Here is a 23,490-nt window from a genome sequence, read left to right as displayed (position 1 = left end):
GGTTCATTCTAGCCTTGAGCCATTATTATCTTGTGCAAAGTTCTGAGAATTAACTAATGACCTATCAAACTGCAGTACCAGGGATCCTTTCTTCCTGTATTAAGATGCACAATATCATTGCTTAAAAGGCCCAGTATACCCTTTGTCAATTACTTCATAAGTGCAATTCATCTTTTACTGCTTCCGCACTTGGATTGCTTGTAAAATGTTTAGTGGTTAATTAGCCTGGAAGGAAGTCCAACTTATGAAAAACCAAGCAGTGGAAAAAAATAGCCATAAAATTAATGGCTTACTCTCTGGTCCTTATTTTATGGGAGAATGTTAATCAGACTCTGTTGGAACTTATCTTTGACTAGCACTCAGCCTCCTTTATAATCAGCTTCAGAAGTATTCCTTTCTGGGTTTTCCCCTTTGGCCTGTGCTTTCCTCCAAAGGATTTGAATGTATTAGGAAGAGATTGACAGCTCTCCTAACAATTGCAACCATTGCTCTAGCTGAAGGGAAACATGGGGCTAGTCAGTTTTACTCTATGGGAACCCACCTGGAGTTATATTTAAGGTATAAATCTGTTATCTAAAAATGAATCTAATAAAATACATACTGCTGTAGATAAAAGAAAATAGCCAATATTTGAGCTGTGAGACCATCATTAGACAATGGATAAAACTTGAAAAGGGGAGAATTGTACAGAGACCAAATGACTGTATTTACAGCTAGCTCTTTATACCTGTAGAGAAGATTATAAAATAATCAGGTCCCAGGGAGAATTTAACAACTGAACATTTTGGGTCAGTCATAAGGATGCTTAGTAGGGGAAAAAACGTTATGCCCTATAATTGGTGAACTTGATAGAATGTTTATGCAAATTTTCCACATAATATAGCCATTGGTCAGTGATTCTTGCATTGAACAAAATAGGGCTTTGTTTTGGTGGGTTTTTTTTTTTGGTTGGTTTTTTTTTTCCATTTTGCAAGCAATTTGCACTTCATTTTAGAGCAGGTCGCAAACAGAGCATCACTTTTTTGATATGTTGTAAATACAAATACTGTATATCATGACATTGTTGGTTAATCCTGTCTGTTGGGTCTTATAAAGCCCTGCAAGTAAGTAGACCCAACATTCAAGTGTTGTCACTTAATTCAATTTAAGCTTAAACATTCCAGCTATTATATCAAGCCTATCTAATCTCTGTCTTTTTTGTCCAGAGACCTGTAGTGGCAATAGTTTTCCTTTCAGAAAATAATGTGGTTGTATAACTTTTCACATATAGTTGATTCATAATCATAATTCTGGGTGCTTTTCCTTGAGCATGTAACAGAAAAATATTTCATTGTGAATACAGATGCATCAACTCTCTTTGATAAAATATACAGGTGCTCATAAGCCTCATGCAACAATGTCCTATAACGGCTTACCGGCTTTTCAGTTTTTCTTAGAAAAATACATCATGTGGCTGAGGATGCCATCAATTTTATATTCAGTAAACATCTAATGCTCTGGGTGCTTGTAAACATCCTTGAAAGAGAGTTCCTCTTTAAGAATTTGCTCCTCAATTATGTTGACTGTGTAAGGACATCCAAGTTCCTCAGTGGTATCCCCAGAGCATTCCACGTGGGCTCTGGCTGTCCTTCCACAATGACAGGAGTCTCACGTCAGTCCTCTGTCGTATCAGTCACATACATAGCAAATCAGGGTGACCTAAGTGACACCAGACTAAATGTCAGGTCCAGACAACTGAATTTATGTGTCAGCCCAATGCCGTGATCTTTAATAACACGTTTCCCCTGCCAATAAATGATCTGATACTTAAGCCAACATTGATATACCACACAACATATTGTGTTCATAAGCAGTCCAGCAGCTCAGCTGGTGGTCAGTTAGCTCTTGGAAGATTTTTCTCAGACCTGCAGAGGTCTTCTGATGTGCTGGCACTATCACCATAATATCACTGTAAGAATGTATTTTTTCTGTTTGTCCCTGACCCTGAGATTCTCTGTCTCAATATTCAGACTTTGCTAAACTGGATCATCTTTCTCACTCATTTCTCTGTGATGTCTATATCAGGTGACAAATTTGTGTAAGAACTTGTGACATGACTGCTGTTTTTGGCCCTCATTTTTTGTTTAATGTCTTCAACACTAGTTTTTTGTAGTGGTGGCAGTTCCCAAAAAAATTATGGCTTTGCTTATCTTACCTACAACCTGATACACTAGGAAGATCAAGTGATTCTGACATCAGTGTTTTATATTGCCAGAATGTTTTTTTCCATATTTGCATTTAATAAAATGCTTGCAGATACAAAATCATATCCAGTTGACGTTTCTCTTGTATGTAACAGCAATAAAGGGGTATCAGCTCTGTCCAGCTCTTTTTTTCAGAGACAGTGCTATTTTCACACTATTTCTTTCTAAGCTGTTGAACAGAGATGATGGGAACTAGCTGCTCCATGTCTAAACTATACTTAACTGTAAATGACTTACGCTCATTCCCTTAAGGAGGGCTTACTGTCATATATTACTCTGTAAATTATAATGTCTAGTAAAAATAGGATATATGCATCATCAATTTAATTCTTATCTGTTCCTGTAAAATCTGTCTGCAGAAAGTGAGACAAAAGGGCTGGAACAGGATGAAACTTTGAAGAAAAAAGGTATAAACTAAACTACACTTTCAAATAGTGCTTTTTACTGTGATATCAGCAGGAGATTTTTCTTGATATGACCTATATTTTTGCATATGTGACAACTCCTAAAATCTTTCCCTATGAAGCTGTTCATTCAGGGTAATATAACATATAAGTGAATCTTACCTTAGGGTTTTTTTTTTTACAGTCCCTAAAATCTCTTCACATATCTTGTTTTTTTTTATACTCCTCATGCCAGAATACATAAAGAGTCATCATAGTCATCACCCTGGTTTTTTATATCTGATTTCATACTTAATTTTTGTCATGTAATCATTAGCAACTGTAGGGAGTACAGTGTCAGAGACACCTGTGCTTAATTACTGTCTGCATGGTCTCAATTTCAGAAATAGTTTCTGCCAAAGTTTATTCCATTTCCAGCTCCAAACAGAACTGTTAGGATTTTTAGGGGGGTTTCAGTGCATTTTTTTTCTTTTTTGGTTTGAGGGGGATATTTTTTACATCAATACATATATTTCAGGATGGTGTTGATTTTTCCTATGTTTTTTCTTTAACATATTAGATTAGTGTTTTGGAATCCAGCATCAATTTGGATATCATATTTTTTTTTAGCTAAAAGAATCCCACTATACTGTTTCCAGGGTATTTGTCAGGCCACTTATGGAAGTGACAATAAGTGGCTTACATTCTGTTTTTTTACTGCTGACTTATAAAGATTTTTTTTTCTTTTTTATGCTTAAAACATTTGCATTAAATTTACACTGTTAGCATCTTACAATCAAATTTGAGGAGAAACTAGAGCTGTACATTGCCAAAAATTGCTCTCTTAGTGCCCTTTTTTTTTTTTCAGCCATGCAATGAAGTGCTTTTGGAACTTACATGAGTTGTTTTCCACAATGTAGCGGAGCTTTCAACTCCTCATTTTCTCTAAAGCATGCTCTTAGAGGGTGTTTAAATGACAGCCAAAGGTTTGACAACAGCTCAGGTAGATGTCCCTAATCAGCTGGTGCTGCTAACAGGCAGCTGCCACAGCATGGAGCTCCGCGTGGCCGGCTGCCAGCCTATCTGCTCAGCTTCCCGGAATAATCTCAACTCTATCTGGGTTTCACAGAGCACTGTAGCACCCTCAGTGAAAATGTCAGCTGACAGACCTTGTTATAATTAATGGAAATTCAAACTCCATCACCGAAATAATGTTGTCCGACCAGAAGAAAGAAAAATCCACCTTGCAGTCAGTGATGTGCATAAATGAATAAAGAACATTTAATGACCACATTCATGCATGAAACTTTCTAAGATGTCCTACTGAGTTACTCTGTAGTTGACTGTAATATTTGCTTTGAAAAATGAAAACTTGCAGATATCCCAATATATTATAATATTCCAGTATGTCAGTCGAATTAACCAGACTACATTTCAATATTTTTGCGTCCCTTTTACCACATATTTTTATGTCTGAGACTAATCAGTTTTTTAGGTTGTCTTAGAAAATTTCAACATGTAAAGTAATTTTTAGCACATGTGTATATAGAATATTGTCAAATATTTAAAAAATTAAATAATTTTCATTTTACCTCCTTAGGAAGAATGTATCTACAAGGAAATATCTGCAATAGTCATGTGACAAAGTGGCATGGTCAATTCAAGTTTTACAAGTCTGTACAACAGAACATCTAGACAGACAGATCTTGGAAGCAGTTGCATAAATAAGTTAGAAAAAAAAACTCCAAACAAAAATACAGACTTTAAAACTTTTACTTCCTTGCCTTTCTAACTGTCATAGTTCCTTAGCACATATTTTACTTGCATCACAACATAACAGGCTACCAGAAACTTAGCTTGCAGGTTTTTTTCACACTTAGTCATTTGTACTCTGTGAAGTTTCTAGTATCACCTCAAAAAAATTTAGCTGGGTAAAAGCTTCCACATTATTTCTCAAAAGGTTCCTTAATACTAAAACTTTGTTGATTAGTCCCTTTTGGACAACAGCCCCTAATGTTTCATAGCAATGTTTAGGTATAATATACCTCTATGATTAGGTTTGGATTTGTTTTACATAAAATATAGCCTTCCTGTGAATTTATATTTTTAAACCACTCCTGGATAATTGTCATGTGATATACTTTTCTATTATGTTGTGGTTTTCTTTCATATTTTCCTGATTGAAATAAACAGACAGGAAAGAATTAAAACTTAATTTACTTTAATGGAAGAGAAACATTGTCTTTCATGTTTTTTCTTTCAGTTTTGTTGGTAATTTGTAAAATTTAGTAATCTGCAATGTGGCTCCCAATGAATAGTATAAATTAAAAAGCTTTTCATGTTCAGGCCTGCAAAGTACAGCTTTTTTTCTGGAATTCCTAGACTCATCCTGAGAATTTTTCTTGGCCAAACTCAGGGTATTAAGCTGATTCTTATTTCAATTCTTTCTCAGGATGAGTTTAAGCAATGTGTATATTACTAGGCTACTCCATCCTCTGGTTTTCACTAAACTCTTAGATGAACACAGTCTCATCCTTTTGATTGATTTCAGTGGTGTTTCTGAAGTTGTTCCATCAACTATTTTTGATCCCTTTATCTCTGTAGTGGTTTTATTCTTATTACCTGTAAAGACTAATCTGAGGATAGTAATGTTCTCTTTGGTACAGACCCATGCCAATAAATCATTTACTTTTCCTGCACACTTTTGATGCCCTTTGATTGCACTCTGCTGGTCTAAAAGATTCAGAGTCTGGCTTATGGGATTTGTTTGATATATTTGAAGAGTTTTTGATATGTTTGGTCTGTTTGTTCTTAAATCTTTCCAAGTTTTTTAAAACTCATGTGTCAAGCACTGTGTTTCAGAGGCAGTATAAGGCAAGGGATAAATACGTATTACCTAGTAATAAGGCAGCTCATCTGCCCTCTTTTACATTTCAGTATTTACCTAAAGTTCTCTCTGTTTCCATTTTCTGTTATCTTAGTACCCCTAGGATCAGAGGTACATGCAGAGTTATTTCAGATAGGAGAAACTGTTGTTTCCTCGGTACTAGGGAAATTGTTAAGAATGAAGGAAAGTCTTACTAGAAGAAAACACTAAAATACTGACTTAGGTAAAACATGGAGTTTTGTGATGGTACAATGACTCTTGTAGTGAAATTGCAATAGAAATGCCTGCATATGAATATGGACTAGTGCTTTCCTGGGAAAGACACAATATTCTATTCCAAATGCAGTATTTTCAGTTTCAGTAAACACAGAAAATAAAAAAAATCCTTTGGAAACAAAAGTTCTCAAAGTATCATCTATAAATCTGCCAGGGTAGAGATGGAGTAAAAGGGAGATGTTACCCTTTAATCACAGGCTACAGTGAGGGGCTGCAGAGGCAGCACCTTTGCTCTACATCCTTGCTTCCAAGATATAGGGAAGGAAAGATTCTGGGTAAGAACAGAGTAAGATAGTCACTCCATGCTAAAGAAATTGAACCTGATGAGGAAAGTGGTTCTGAATCACATCCTCTTCAGTGGGAAACCTTCCTAGAATGTTTGAAGCATAAAAAAATTTTCTAACATATGTGCGAAAATATTAATTGGCTGCTATGTAATATTGAGTAAGGGAAGTAGCTTTTAATCACCATGTAAGTAATTTTATTCTCTTGTAAAAAAATAACAAAATAATCTTTTACCTATTTTATTTTAAGAAAAGCAGACAACTGGGTGTCTGTATTTTAGTATAAACTCTGGAGAGGAAACATTGCAGGTCTGCATCGTGTAGAAAATATTCTTGTATTATGGTTTTAAACCAGAGATTTTAGTTTGGAATTGATATAAAGATGTCATTCACATATATATGAGGAACAAAAAAATATTTTTATTGTAGAATATATGTAAATTTAAATGATAAATAAGTCTCTGCAAAAAGGGAAATATTTATTTATTAGTAGCACCTTCAAATGAATTGTAAGCAAGTGAAGAATTTTGAACAAAATTACAAAAAAATTACCTTGAGGGCACATATTAAGGAGTGAGAAGGAAAAGAATAGCTAGAGGAGTTTTAAAAAACCCCCAGCAAATCAACCAATAAACAAACACAAGTCTCAAACCTGTAACATTGTCATGGTACAGTAAAAGAGGAAATAGTTTTATTCTAATGACCTGGGGAACCTCAGCTGAGGTAAATTACCATTGCTCATTTTCAATGAAGTTATGTGTATTTCCAGGAGATGGAGCTTGGTCTCACTAGCTTACAAAAATAATTTCTGGGAAAATATGAGTTAAAATATACATTTCAATAATAAATTTTTATATAATAACATCTTTGTTTCTGTTGTTGCTCTCAGTTGCTGTTTTGTTGAATACTTCATGATAAATATGGTAAAATGATTTCACTTTATTGAAAAAATAATTTGTTAAGTATCAGGATGATCTAAATTTCCCACAAATAATTTGCTTTCTAAAATTTAACATTTTAACTCTTTCCATGGTTCATAAATAGGCAACTTCTTCTTCTCTGCCATAAATTAATAACCCTCCCCTCTTCATTTTGGTAATAATTTTGGTCTCTGACTCCAAAAGCACTTTATTTTGAGTTGCTTTACAGTAAATATTTGACTTTTCATTTGGAAAAAAAAAGAAAAAAAAGACTGTTTCTTAAACAGGTATTTTCTTTTGAATAGTGCCTTTTTCAATCCAGCAGATCTGATGAATTTTATTCCACCGATAGACACTGCAATATTCAAAAATTGTCAGTGAAGTACTCATATTTATCCCTCTGACCAATTTTGTTCAAACTTTCTATAAAAATATATGCATGTTTTCAAAATCTCTGATCAGAACGAATGACCATTACTCCCACTTAAATCTTCAGGTTTTGAATATCTTTCATTCCCTCGTGCCAAATAGATTTGTTATAAATTCAATTTGTGTATATCTTGTTTGTGTTTACAGCAATGGGGAGGAATGGCATTTGTTCCTCAATTGTGTACTTCATCTGACCCCAGCCCCTACATAGCTGAATATTAAGAAACATTGGTTGGGTTTTGTAGCTTTAGAAATATGCTTGACAGCAAGAGAAGCCCTGTCTTGGGGAATAAGATTAATGTTATATGGTATATTCTAAGCTCAGGTGCTGGTAAATGGAAATTTTTGGTCACACTGCAGGTTTGGTCTGTTTCACTTAAAATGTGCTTTGAGGAAATGGAGGTACTTATTATTATTGATATTCTTATTGACGTTGTTATTATTGTTATTATTATTGTTATTATTTTGTGTCCAGATTCCTTGATGGAAAGATTTCATGTGTGGGGAATATCTGAACCTCTACATTTCCAAGCAGGAGTTATTTGTCAGGCTATGTTTTGTATTTTCCGCAATAATGTTATATTTCAAAAAAAATTCTCAGCTGATGTATGTAGTCAAAATTAAATTAATTAGTGCAGTTTTGATGCATATATAAGACAACCACATAATTATGATATTCCCTACTCTTCTGCAAAAAAACAGATGAGTTTTTTTACAGTTGTAGATAAGGCATAATACAATTGTGACAATGGGAAATAATCTATATGTTCCAGTGAAGCAGATAACATTACAGTAATTTGTGTGAGAAGCATTTTGTAAAGTGTACTGTTGCTGTGTCTCACAGAGAATATATAATGTTGGAATTACCAAGTGGTAATACTAGCCTTCCCTGTGAAATTTCACAGGAACAAAATGTGAAACAAATGCTCAAGACCCTATGTTTGGACCTGCTAGGGCACATAAAGCCTAGTTTCTTAAGGAGTACCTGCATTTAAGAAAACAATGGGAAAAAATGAAAACCAAATAAATGATCAGTAAACAATAGTATGATAAGAATTCAGCTAAATCTTAACACTACTTTCACAAGCTTTATGACTTTTCCTTAAAGTCAATCCAGAATACTGATGAAATTATTTTTTGTTTGTCCAGTTAGCCTTTTTAATTTTTTTTAACACAGAAACACAGAGTCAGATATTTTTAAAGCCCAAAAAAAATGATTTCTCAGATGTATATTCATTCTGCGCAAATTTTGGTCACAAGTATCAGTAGAGATGATAAAGTCATTTGGGATCCTAATGAAGAGAGAGTATTCCCTGCTTAACCTTGCCAGATGCAAAAAATTTCTGTTTTTTACATTACTGGCAAGAAATCCTTAGCAAAATAAACCCCAGGGACACAACTACTATGCTCAAAATAAATCATAATTACAAGTGTACTTTGTTTTTCATAGTCTATACCTCAAGGATAAGGAGAGCATTTCTTTCTGTTTCAATGTAGCTGCAGTGGTGTATTGCATTTGTAGGATTTTGTCTCAACGCAGGCTGGCTAGGCAGACAAATATCAATCATTTTGAGAAGTTTAATTTGCTGATGCCTCTTTGAAAAACTTTTTATACTCATGCTTCTGGAAGAGGTGCCTTTACTTTATGCTTCTCAAAAGACCTTTTTTTTTTGTCAAAGGAAGCAGGGGATAAAGAGATAGAGAAAGAAATGAGGGTTCTTTATGTTATAAAATATTTGTACCCCTCTAATTTGCTATCCAAGTAGAAAACTGTCTAAACTGAGGCAGTAAACTGAGGCTGCCTAAACTGAGGTGTTTAATATTCAGCGTTAAAGTAGATGTATCTCAGTTACTGGCCCCCACATCTAATGCAGGGTATAAAATTATAATTTTTTTATAACATCACAAGCCCACAGAGACTGGTAGAAAAATTCTATTGTCTTCTATGAATCTTGGTAGTTCTGCTGGCCCTGGAAAGATGGTTGGTTTTACATGACTTGGTGCAACAGTCTCTGAAAGAATGTACACAAACATATTGGAAGAACTCTTCCATTCTTCACTGACTCCTGAATAATATTGGAAATACAGTCTATTGCAAAAGCTTCTTCATTTTTTGAACATAAAAATTGAGTGAACAATCTAAAAATAATTATTGATTCAATGGTATTTGCTATTTGAAATTTGTGACTTTAAAAATGTAGTTACAAAAATTGCTTTATGGAAAAATCAACATTTAGGAAGAACGTAACTAATGAGAAAAAAATTCGGTGAATGCAATAACCTACACATTAGAAGCATCTTGAGAAGATGTCGTGTGCGATGTTTAGGTGAATGGCTATGAAGGCAGCATAAAAAAAAGGAAAGAATATCAGCTCAACAGAGAAAATATGGATTTGGGGATTTTGGTTACCAGTTCAACAGTCTTGGTGATTTAAATAGCCATATCTACCTTTAAAATCTAAGATTTAGGAATACCTTTTTTCTATCAAAACCTATGATAATTGAAATGAGAGGTTCAGTGGAACGGGAAAAATATGAAAGAGCTTTCTAATTTCAAATAAATATATATAACTCTGATCACCCTCAAGGACTGCATCTTTTTATTCCAGTTTTCATTGACATAGGGTTTGAACTTGCTTCTTGTTTGTACTGGGGACTTAAATGTTTGTGCATTCCCGGAGTTAGTAAGAAAGGCATGTTTTCTTTCCTCTCAATTGCAGCCAGATTTTGCGCTATGAGGTTCATGAAATTTTTTGTTTATGAATGGCACGCCGGTGACACATTAAGGAGCAGCTGCTGAAGCAAGTGTAGATGTAATATACCCAACTGACTGCGGCAGAGCTGAGAAAACAGTCCAACCAGTAAATCCTGCAGAATCCAAGCACAGAAGAGTGACGTTATCCAATTTCCCATTTTACTATTTTATCTTTTGAATTATATGTGAGAGCAGAGTCTGTCACAGACTACCAGTGTTTTCCAGAGAACTCAGGACTTGAGAATTCAGCAGAAAACAACACAAATACAGGAGCAATTATTAGAGCCAAGGGCACCAATGACCCCAAGAAAATGGTTTACTTTTCTTTAATCGCCTGTACTTTAAAGTAGTGCACATGGTGAAATCCATGTCTGCTAGGATGTGATAAAATCAGTAATCATCAGAAAGGACAACATTTTTTCATTCACTTAATTTAATGAATGCCTACTCAACCATTTTATGAAGGAGTGAAAGTTTTCAGGCATATTGCAAAGGACTAAAAATATAATCCATACTTTAAAGGGGATATTTAAACAAAAAGGACTCAAAAGGGACACCAGGCAAACATATTTTTGTTTTATATTTTTCTCAAATATAATAACTGTACAGACATAATAACTTCACCAAAGCTGACATTACCAATGTCTTTTAGTAACATAACTGGAGGATAACAAAACTACTAATAAAGATCCTTGAAATATATTCTGTATTTGAGTTTTGCTTTTTCTGAGGGCAGTGGGAGTGTAAAGGTATGGGAGGCTGGGAGGACAGGTATGTTACTATTCATAGAGTCAATTTCAGAAACTCAGGTACTTTATGGTTGCTCTACAATAATAAAAGTGACATATGAATAATAAATACATTCAGAAGCTTGATTCTTGTAATTATCTTCATAGCCTAGATCCAGAAGTATTCCCATCACATATCCAGGAATAAGGCACCAACAAGTTCAAACATACAGTAATCTTAATGTAAAAGAGCTACCATTTGATGATTTACTTCCAGGATGAAGGCAAAACTTTAAATACAAGGGGCACTAGAAAATACTTTCTACATGGACAGAAAAGTGATTTGGTTTCAGTCAATTATAAAATAATTACTATGTATCAACACGGTAAAAATGAAAAAGAGAGGTAGGCTTTATTGATGGTAGATAAGAGCATCTGGATTACTTGCAGCTTTTACCATCTAATATAACAATGTCTCAGGAGGAGAGGAGTGACAAAGTTGCACACACTTAGGCAATACCAATAAATCCAGAGAATTCATATTGTCTTTTCATATGCTCAAACTTTTGCAGTAAAAAAAAAATAAAAAAAATACGGACCAGCAAGATTTCCAAGAAGTTAACACTTATTTCCATATTTAATATTTTTTTTCCTTTCATCATTTTTCATCATTACTTGCATTAGTTTTTTTAGAAATCTTTAATCTTTTTCAGTTGTATTCATGTGTTGCTGACTTCAACAGTAACACACTTAATAATATCCTATGGTAACACAAACTAATTTCACCTAATATCCCAGTCAATAAGAAGTTTCTGGGAACACAGCTTGGAGTGATAAATAGCACTCTAACTATAGAGGTTTCAATTGCTCATAACACTAATGTAATTAAGTACTCATAAAGCCATGTTTTGTGGTGTGATAGTAACCATCACAACAGCCATTTCATGACCCTTTTTGACCCTTTGCTCATTTGAGAATGGAAGATACCACGACTAACAAATACTCCCTTGAAAAGTATATTCACCTACAAACATATTCTTCTTATAAGTCATTGAAATAAGTTGAAGCTGTTGCTCTTCTAAAAGCAAATACATGGTCAGAATGTAAGAGGAAATTTTTTTTCTGAGCTGAATCCTGCTTATGGCCAGGATTGTATGGACAGAACTGCTTCATATACCAGAAAATACACGTAATAATTTTGCATATTGGCAGTTTGAGACTATCCATTGTTTAAACCAATACATGAGAGATTACTTAAAATGAGACTGAAATCTAATGCCAAGCCAAATATGGATCTTTTAAACTTCAAAAGTACATCTGAATTATCCATAGTGAAAAATTAGAAAGAAAAATGTAATTGTTTTCATGGCATTTTTAAAATAAAGGTTCTTTTCACTCCTGGAAAATAAGTTTGCTAGAAACTTTGGGATATTGTCATCATGATTTGAGCAAACCTCAAATAACAATTCAAAATTGTTCAAATTAAAAAGCTGTTGAACTTTTCTTAAAGTTTTTAATAAGCTGTCAACATCTGCAGAATTGTATTTATGTGCCTTTTTACTCTGAACCACATCAGTGATATTCCTTTCTTCACAGTGAAAGATAAATTGTAATACAATCCACAGAGGGCAAAAGAATCATAAAGACCTTGTATGAGAAAGGAAATGATTTCTGAGATGGGGAAAGGTACAGAAAAACTTCTGGTAATATATTTTGCTACCTGAAGACCTTATATGGGTGGTCCAGACAGACACTTCTGTACAAGGATAGATAATGCTGTGCTATAACACCAACACATTATCTAAAATATGTACCTTATAGATGGAGTGTGAAAAGCTGAAGTACTTTTCACATTGTAGAGTCCTTTTGATGGCCAGGACTGTAAATCAAGTACCAAGACTTTTTACTCAATCTATGGCATGTCCATCCAACAGAGCCAAATAATTTCAGTAGTTTTTTTTTTTTTGTTGTCTACTTAATTCCAGTCAATTAGATGATTTATTTAATAATTCATTCCACAATTTCAGATGTATTCTTAAGGTTTTCTGATGTTACTATATATTACTGAATAACTTTCCATGGGCAGTTTTACCACAGTTTAAATAGTCTTTTATCAGTAATGATATGTGTCTGACTCTTCTTTTTTGGGCTTTTCCTTTGTTTTTGACATATAAGAATTATTATGGATGCAATGATATTGGCATATAGAAAGTATTAGGAGAAAACCTATTTTAAAATTATAATTAAAATTTTTATGTGCAGTTCTTAAATTTACTGCTGGATCTCAGAATGCTTAAAACCTGTTTCCTCTTCTCTGACACCTTTTATTATGTGTACATCAAAAATATTGTACCTTTATCTTCTCTTCCACTTTTAGAAAGGCAGTATAATATGAATACAATAGTCAGATGATGCACAGTGACTGGTTTCCTAGGGCTCCCACAGCCAAATAGTAAATGCAATATAAATTTAAGATCATTTCACATCCTTGAAAATCCCTAAGAAAACATACCTGACAAACAAGCCTACCTTATATATGTGACAGTCTTACCTTTGCCCCTTCAAATGCCCCCACAGCCAAGACTGAATTTAATTTAATGTGGATTGTAGTTTAATCTTTCTAATACATCCATGAAAATCATAAATTCAGTTTTATCGTTCTTTTCTAACCTGCTGTGAGTGCTATACCTGAGAATTAATGCTTCAAAAAATCCCAAGGGATAATTTCTTTCTTCTTCATAAAAAGACACCACCTTCACACTGTTGCTATCAAGTCTTTTGGGATTTTGTGTGTCTTGACACTAGCAAACTCTGTGTAATATGCGATTAGTATGTAATAGTAAGAGACAAGCTGTGTTTCAGACTGATATGTCTCTATTTATTGTTTCCTGCCTTTCACTTCATGCCAATATTTTTTACTGCCTTATAGTACATACCCACATGGCCTCTCATTTCCTTTATTGTGCATATGGTGTGACACAGCTATCCTTTTTATTTAGAGTACTGTAAATTATTCTTAACTGCGTTACAGATTCCAGAAGTGATTCATTTATATTAAAATGGATAATGTGCTGTGGGTAAACAGGGAGTTTTTTCAGAATTCACCAAAACATTCATATGTGTGTGTAATATATATATATATATATATATATGTTAAATATATAGATATGTATATGGGTGCATTTCAAAGCTTCTCTTTTTAGTTGTCAATGCAAATAATGCTTAGTTTACAAATGATTTTAAAATGCTGAAACATTTGGTTTTGGTTGCCTATGTGAAGCAGATTTGTGTAACAGCCTGCTTATGTTAGAAAGCAGATCATAGATCATATTGAGTGCAACTAGCACTAATTGGCAAACTTGGCAGCTTGATCAGAAAGGCTAAAAACTAAGTGGTCAATGGAACTGACCTTCTTTTATGAGTTAACACCAAAGCACTCTGCTGAGCCAGTGCAGAGAAATCTGTTGACCCTATCACTTTTCTGTGTAGGGTTTACTTCTCTGGGGCTGTCAATCCAATCTTTTTCAGTAGCAATGAAACTACTAATAAACAAGTGTAGAAACATATAGCAAAAGAGTAGAAATGTCTACATTCCCAGAATTACTTAGAAGGTGGGATTCTAAATATATGTATCTAAAATGTATATGATAGAATAGTGTGATATGGTAATATATTGCAATTGTCATGTATCTTCAGTGAACCTTTGTTGAGTAAAGTGTGTCCTGGGAGTTACATTTGGGAATGGCAAGATGGAGATAAGAGACATTTTCTTCAGAATTTTGTGTCATTTTTGAGGGGAAACTTCAGAGTATACTGAGTTGTAAAATAATGAATCAGTATCTTGATACTACTAGGCCTCCGTAAGGTTTTTTTCAAACTCCTTAGGTGGGAAACACACTATATTAATACTGTATTACTCCACCTTACTAGGAAAAAGAGAGCTTCTGCCTCACAAAAGTCCAATGTTCGCAGCAGCTCTTTCCTAGTTATGGCACAGACATGATTCAGTGGAAAACTTTAATGGCTGTGTACATTATGTCTCAGTAACTATGTTTGTATCTTGTATTTTAGCACACAGAACTGAAGCTCATATTTTTATTTGGCATTTGGTTTGCAGATTCAGTTGTCCTTGAGTGCTTCCAGATCAGTCTTTCTAGCCTGTTATCTTATATTTATTCAATGGTTTTGCAGTACCTCTAGTGAAAACATGTAAATACATCTGTATTTCTAAATATCATAATACTTCATCTGTTCTTCTTTACTCTCCATAGGCATTATTAGCCCTAGAATTGCTGTCTTTGTTGTTTGGGAACTCACCCTGGGAAGGCAATCTCTTCAGATGAGTGACAAGCCTTTATCACCTCCTCCACCCCCTACGACTTTCCTGACTGCTTAAGGGACTCCAGAATTTCTGCTTCAATGGATGGCAAATACCTTTGCAGCACGTGCACAGTGTCCTTGTTTAGAGAAGAAATACAGGTGAAATTTGGAGATATGGATCTGATGATTTTACTGTCTGAATACACTAATGATGTATTTCCCTGCACCCATGAATGAAAAGAGGAAAAAATGAAAGTAAAAATCTTTGTGGAAGTCAAACCCCAAATGTAAGAAAACATAATCACCAAATTGTGGAGATTCAGGCCATCCATGTCCTTCTCAAACACAATCAGCAAAAATTCTTTTCCATCATAGAAGAAAAAGATGGATGCAATAACCACTAGCCAATGTGTTGTTTGCAGTCCTTTTACCAGCCATTTCTCTCTAAAGTTTATTGGTTATACATTCAGTTTTATCTAGGAAAATGTTTTGGTTTTGACTTCTGTTTTGGCATTTTTTTTTTCTTTCCTAGTGGATGCAAGTGAGCAATTTTAGTTCATGATTTGCTAATTTATTTGTTCAGATTTATACACATACTCTAAGTATTTTGAAGGCCTTTACTTGGGCCTGCAGTTTATGCTATCTTCTATCCTTTTTAATTTACATAATATTTACTGCTAATGATTTGTACGGCAGAACATAAAACTACCTCACCTCTGTATAAATTGCAATTCTATTAGACTACAATAGGTAGGAATCTGGTCCAAGAATTTAATGTCAAACAGTATAACATGGTTGCTTCCTTGGGCTTAAAATGCTATATATTTTTAGAAGAGTAAGATTTTTCTGCACTAACCCTCCCTATTTCTGTGTTGCACTTCCTGTAAAATTCTTTGAGTTTCACTGAATATTACAGTCCAAATAAACTTTGGTTCATTGACTTCAAAGCTACAAGGAAAGATTATTTAGCAGAATTTGCTATTTTAGCCATTACAGTTCAATATTAGTCCACATATCCTGTATTATAATATCATCATATCTGAAATATGTACAAAAAGTCATCTGTACACAAACTGTATTTTCTGAATGGGAAAATTGGAAACATTGCACAAAACCACAGAGCAAGCCAGATATTTATACAACCTTTCCCTGTCTCAAAATCCTCTGACACATATTTTTACAGGAAGAATTTTGGTCACACTTTAAAGGACCTGTGTCTCTCCATGGGAAATATACAATATTGGAACTATTGTCTCATCTGTGAAGATGACATTTGGGAGTTTTATTTGCCTCAAGGCATCTGTTGGACTTTTACAACATATTCTTTTTATTGGTGTCCCTAATTGAATATAAGTGCATATTGAAAAGAAAGTTTTATTACATCAACATTGCCTCCTTTATTTAGAGTAGTTAATTTATATATTTAATCTGTCACTCTCTCATCTTTTTTTGCTGCTCTGCAGAGTATCTTATTTTGAATTTCTGCATCTCTTGCTGGCCATAAAAACCTTCTTTGCACATCCTGGTGATCATCATGCTAAACTTTCTGATAGGTAATTAGTGATCAAAATTGTGATTAGCATTTAAGTGTTCTTAGCTTATTGAGATGAAAGAGAAAGAAGGAAGGAAGGAAGGAAGGAAGGAAGGAAGGAAGGAAGGAAGGAAGGAAGGAAGGAAGGAAGGAAGGAAGGAAGGAAGGAAGGAAGGAAGGAAGGAAGGAAGGAAGAAAGAAAGGAAGAAAGAAAGAGAGAAAGAAAGAAAGAGAGAAAGAAAGAAAGAAAGAAAGAAAGAAAGAAAGAAAGAAAGAAAGAAAGAAAGAAAGAAAGAAAGAAAGAAAGAAAGAAAGAAAGAAAGAAAGAAAGAAAGAAAGAAAAAGAATGAAAGAAAAAGAATGAAAGAGAGGAAAGACATCAGATTGTGAGATGGAGAATAAAATAAAAAAGAATCTTTAAATTAAAAATTAATATCGAATATAATTATATAATGAATATATATAATTACATATAACACAATAATATAATTAAATATTATTATACATTTTAATTATATTTAATTATATGTCTAATATATTATTAATATATATTTGTATATATGTGGATCTCCATCCTTCCAAGGCTGTTGGTGCTGTTTGTGCCCATTTGCATGTTCTGTCTGTCTGGGATCTGTGTGGGTGGTGAATACATACATGGTTCACATAAGTGCTGTGTGTTTGTGCCTGCTGCGAGCACACCCCCACTGCTGGTTGGACCAGGGACACAGAGGTGTTGCAGCTCCTCACCTCTGGAGTTGTGGAGTGCAGTGTGGTACATTTTCTTCTGACTGAGTTGCAAATGATGCCAATGATTATGATGATAATAATAAGGATAGCAATAACAAATGTTGTAGAAGACATGTTCCTACCTTTGTGCTTAGTTCAGGAACGGGGATCCCAGCAGTCACTCTGATGTGTGTTTCAAACATACCGGTTTAAAATCTTTTGTGTTTAGGAAGAAGTATGATGAAGCCTGTGCTCTTCTTTCACGGCTATGAGCACCAGTGAAACCTATCTTGATTAAAGATACCCCAGGTATATCTGTGAGGCAGCTAGAGAACTGCTTTTGAAGCAGTACCCTAACTGCAGTAGCCTAAGGTATGTAAGTGGAGCAAATTTTTCAAGAAGCAATAGATTTATTGGATGTAGCCGGAATATGTAAGCCAGCCTTTGGACATATTTAGCTCCCTTGTCAAGCTGCAGCTTAGAAAATTTATTCAGGCTAATGCTTCCTGGTCAAACAGATTGAGCAATGAGATAGGGTGCCTTTGGGCAGCATCTATGTTGTCAGAGAGCTGAAATCTCTTGGATATCTCCTACCTTTCTGCTACCTGCCTAGCTCTGCAGTAGCACTTGCTGAGCTAAGTAAATAAAGGCGTGTGAAGGACCTGAGATAGTTGTCTTGTAGGACCTCTGAGGGCTTAGAATTCATAGCTCTTTTTAGAATGTGCCTCTGTTCTGTGTTTGCATACCCAGCTCTTTACTGTTGGACTACTATTGGCCAAAAAATGGAGCACACTTCCATTTTTTCCAAAAAGTACTACAAGAATCATGCTGTATGTGTGACTGGGAATGTTATAGATATAGACTATATAGCTCACTGGAGACTTTTGTTTATATATTAAAAATCCTTTTTTTCCCAATCCTAGCTGAACTTTAAGAAGTAACTTGCCTTTAAATTTCTCAATATTTAAGGAACAGTTTCACCTACTTTCTCCAAATACTGAATACTGTAATAATTACCACTTTTGATAAAAAAAAATTCTAGAAAGTTAAACACTGCTTGTTATTTTTAAGACACCTTTTAATTTAATTGATACTTTACTTTTGACTGATCAAGCCAGTTTTTAGACAACTGTTACATTCAAAACTGTTGGTCATAAAATATCATGATGAAGGCTGATTAGTGTATCAATCCAGTGCCAAATTACCTCTAAAGTTGAAAAGATTTCTAATATATTGAAAATAGTTTTGGTTTACCAAGTGTGGTAGTGTTTACAGAAGGGTTAGTCTGATGCATCAAGAATCCCTTTCCTTTTCTTTTCAAAGCTCAGGAATTATACTTGTTTTACTGTTTGCTTGCTTGTCTATCAGAAATGTGTATTATAAATTTAAAATTGTTTCTCTTTGTCCTTCTGCTTATTTTCCATGATTAGCTGAAGGTTTTGCTGAGAATAAATTCAATTAGTAGTATTTAAAATAAATAATAATTTAAATTATTTTGCTGATTTTTTTTACTCACAAACGAAAAGAATACTGATTGCTACATTTTTCGATATATGTAATTAAAGAAAATAGAATTTGAATGCTTTTTAATTTTCTCATGCTTAGATTATACTGCATACTAAACAAAAAACATGGCTTTAGAGGCAGAGCATACTGTGAGCTTTGAGTGCACTGTTAGCTGACACCGGTGAGTTAATTAATTGAGAGGGTAGCAGTATGATAAATGGGGTATGAGTAGCAACTCCAACAGGATTTGATCTGCAAAGAACTCTATCCTGTCTAATCAGAAGAGGAAGCTATCGGTCAGTTTTGAATATGCTAGGAGACATGCAGTATTACACAATGATAAAAGAGCCTTCAGTCTGATGAAATCATGAGAGAGTCATCTAAATTTTCCATTATATAGTTATATAGTTATTGTCCCATTATACAGTGAATGGAGCTTCCATTAGCAAGTCACTCCTATCCCATAGCAGGATTTAAAATTGTAAACAAAGTATGGTAAACCTGAAGCCTCGTAAAACATTGTGGATTGATGGGGTGAATGCTGTTCTTCGATCTTGTCTTTGTGTGTATTTTCAGAACCCAGCCAGGTAATCCAATTTCTATGTAAGGAAGAAGGGAATTCAGTAAAATTAATAAGACAAATGGACATTATCACTTCTCCAGATAGTTACATCTTTATAAGGCCTTTCAGACTACAAAGGTATTTCAAGTTTTGCAACATGAAACATAAATAAAACAGCTGATTTCAATATTGTTCTCAAAATTCTACTGACAAAAATACATATATATGTATATGAATTGTGTTAAAATAATATTTTCTTCCATGTTCTTGTAGAATATCTTAAGGATAAATGAAACTGGCAGCAATCAAATACTCCCTGAATACCTAAGCAGAGTGCAAGTATTTGCAAGGTGTTGCATTGCAGTATATCCTAGGAACACAGTAATGTTCTCATGGAATTTTGATGAAGGTTATGCTATTGTTCTTCAAAATTCTTTATGTACCTGTCTTGAAGAAATGCTAAAAAAGTCAAGCTTAGCATCTTACCTTTTCTGCTTTGATTGAAATTTCCTACTGAATTTGATCTTTTGCATTTCTAATAGAATCATGATGGTCATTAATAACTTCACATTTTTTCAAAACTGTCACCACACAGAGAGGTTAATTACCCTTGGTGAAAATGGAAAGGTATAAAAAGAACAAGGTTGCCAACAAGGCTGAATCTAAAAAAAGACTGACAGGACACCTTTGTTAAAACTTCAGAAATCCACAATATATGTTCTATAAAATTTTAATGTAAATACATATACTTTAGATAGAGATTTAAATGCAATCTAATGAAGATTCTTTAGAACATGAATATCAGATGCTCAGCAGAGTATCGGAGGCTAAAAATTAATGACACTGACTGGACTGAAAGAGAGGTGAGAAGGACAGGTGAGGGTAAGTTTTATTTTTATCTTGCCTGACTTTGTCTTTAAACAATATCAGTTGCTTTCTCTTTTATTTTTTAATATTGTTAATTATCCTGTTCTTAATTCTCCACCCACGTGTCATTTATTTTTTTCTCCCTTCTTTTTCTCTATTTACAGTATCTCTTAACTTGGCCATTAGAGTTCATTTATTTTCTGGGTCAGCATCTCCAATAAAAATGACAAAAACCAGCATCCCATCTTATAGTTTAAAAAAATCTATTAATCTTTCTAAAGCTATACAATTTTCCTAACATAATAACCATTACCAGTGGCAATGCATAGCCCCTTCTTGCTAGCCCCCCAGCCATGAGGTAGGATGGTCTTGAATAACCTCTTAGAAGTGCCCACAGCCACACACACAGTGTGCAAAAATTAACTCTGTCCTGACCAAAACAGGACACAGGACTCGTTATGCATCTTGTTAAATTCCTTTGTTCTTGAATTGCAACTAAAAGAATCATGTTCATACTACAAATAAATTTATAAGATCTAGGCAGCCAAAGGCTTTAAATCAGTCCATTTAATTCCACAAATTTACTAAAAAATATGGCACTTAAGAAATATAATTCAAATATTTTTTAACATATTTGAGTTTAGATGTTGTTTCAAACAACACATGACAAATCCCTTCACTAATGTTAGAACTTCAGGGTATATATTATTTTTGACCATAGGAGTTAGAGATTTAAGTTGAAATTTTGGCTCAATTGGAATTGATATCAGGATTCCCAGTAATGTCAGCAGAAGCAGATTTTTACCCTTATTTCAGAAGAAAAATGCATTTTTCTTATTATATTAAGAAGTAACAACTGTTATTTAAAATACTATATCCTTGGAAGCTCATGAGGGAGGAACAGGTTAAAGCATATATAACATAACTGTGGCTCTGCACCTTTTTTTTCAATTTTAAGTTTATTGATTTGAAGTACGCAAGGCCAGAAGGCATCGTTGCATCAGCTAGTCTGTTGTATTATATATCACAGGCCATTACATTTCAGACAACCTCCACTGAACTTGATAATCTGCATTTGGATATGGATCATTGGCTAATACTTGTCTTCCAAGAAATATAATCTTCACTAAAAGACATCAGCAGACACAGAATCTATCACTTTGTTGCTTGTTACCAAGGTTAATAATACTATTAAAATGTATTGTGCTTTACTTCTAATTTCAATTTTTCTCACTTCAGCATTGATTCTTGTTATGCCTTTCTGTTCCAGGCTAAGAAGCCCTATAATAGCTACATTTTTTCCCATAAATATTGGTAACTCCCTTCTTTTCTGTAGGTATTCAGCGTCTTCATCTGAAGTTGTGACAAATGTATATCTGCCAAAATCAGCCCAAAATACTGTTGTGCAAATCTGCTTTTCTTTGTCTTTTCAGCAGATTACTTGTTCACAGCAGATTTTTGGAAACCTGTAACTATTTCTTATGTCTTTTAAGTTGTATTAGCTTGTAATAGGCCCATGATGAGAAAACATTCTCCAATCTCTTTCCCTGTCCCCCCACACTTTGACATATTAATTCCTCATTCTCTAATCCCAGTGTGGTGTTTTCAGTTGCTCTTCCAGAATCTTATGAATTTCCATTACAGAGAAAGTAGAAGAATGATTTTTAGGTAAGAACATAACTTGATTTTGATTTTGAAAGTAAATTATTAAAGTTTCTTGAACCAGTAATGCTAGTGCCTTGAAACTACCCTTATAAATAATCAATCAAAGAAGGGATGTACAAACTCTTTCAGCAGGTACTTACAGCTACTGAAAGTCTGATTATATCAGTTTTAGAGGTAAAAAACTCTGTTCCATAGCAGAATACATTCAACACTTTACTGTAGAGGATAGATTACTCAGTCTGAAGCAAACAAGGCATCTAGAGTTATTAACTATTCATGCATAACATTTGTTAAAGTTTTCTCAATATGTTCCATTTTACATTATTTTTATTTTTTCATCTCTGCTGATGACTAGATTTTCAGCTTTTTCATATATTTGTAGCTTTGTAGATATTTAATATATAGTTGTATAGTTTCTAGTACCTTTCCTGTTCTATCTCACATTTTAGAGCAATAAGCTAACCCTTTCTAGCACTTGCTGCTTAGTCTTATTCCCAAGAAGAGAATTTCTAACAAAGACATTTTGTTTTTCACCAGAATTTGAAAGACATAACAAGACATAGGACAAAGAAGCCCTTGGACTAGCTCCAAAGGGCTGACCCAAGGGTGTGTTGCTGGGGCGACTGATCTCTTATTGGATGTACCTGCTAGATAGACAAATTAATTTACCTTATAAAAACTGTAGAAATCCTGTATCATATGTGTGCATAGCTCTATTTGTGCATCTAAAATATTTCATTAAAGAATTGCTTTTTATCTTACCACCCAATATTGTTTGGAAAGCTTTTGTCTTTTCATTCTGGGCAGCACTGCAAAGATCAGTGGTTGAAGAGTCAAAATAGACAATTAAAACCTGTAAACAACTTTTAAGAGTTTTCCCACATGGTGAGAATAAAAAAAAAAAAATCAAGAAAATATTCTACTCATCTGGTATTTTTCTACTAAGTTATATTTTTTCTACATCCTTATGGCCATTTTACTTTGAGCTTACTTGAGAGGTCAGGCCTGAGGACCATACCCCATGTGTGTTTTTCTCTAGTCTGGTTTCTCAGCTAGGACATTCTCTGTGCTTGAGAGAAAAAGTGATTTGCCTTGGCAGAGAAATTCATGTTTATGCTGAACAGCTACAGACAGCTTGGCTAAACTAAACTGCCCAGCTTTGACAACTTGAGGTATAGATCAAGGATCCATGTTCATAAGAGCAGTTAAGATGTAACTAAGAAATTAACCAGGAAGCAGGGCAGCAAAATTCTGGGAGTCGTAGGTAGCATTGCATTAATTGAAGCTGTCTGTACCTAGGAGTATGGAAAGCCAGATGTATTTTACTATGAAGCTTTAAGAGTTTATCTAAAATAGTGGGCTAATTAATTTTGAAAGTTAATTGTTGGCTAAAGCTTTGTAAAACAGA

General features: G+C 34.1%; 1 long non-coding RNA gene across 3 annotated transcripts in view; it reads left to right on the top strand.

Moving 5' to 3' along the window:
- LOC115494974 (uncharacterized) overlaps positions 1–23,490 on the top strand; it is a 128,759-nt gene that overhangs the window by 95,899 nt on the left and 9,370 nt on the right. For all 3 annotated transcript variants that reach the window (XR_012055613.1, XR_012055614.1, XR_003960022.4), the window contains one exon: positions 15,177–15,384. This is a non-coding gene — a long non-coding RNA (uncharacterized lncRNA). The remainder of the gene's footprint in view (positions 1–15,176; positions 15,385–23,490) is intronic.

The sequence above is a fragment of the Taeniopygia guttata genome, chromosome 4, assembly GCF_048771995.1.
Source record: "Taeniopygia guttata chromosome 4, bTaeGut7.mat, whole genome shotgun sequence".
In the NCBI taxonomy this organism is placed as follows: domain Eukaryota; kingdom Metazoa; phylum Chordata; class Aves; order Passeriformes; family Estrildidae; genus Taeniopygia; species Taeniopygia guttata.
The sequence above is the reverse complement of the archived record's forward strand: the minus strand, read 5'-3'. Positions and strand labels throughout refer to the sequence as shown.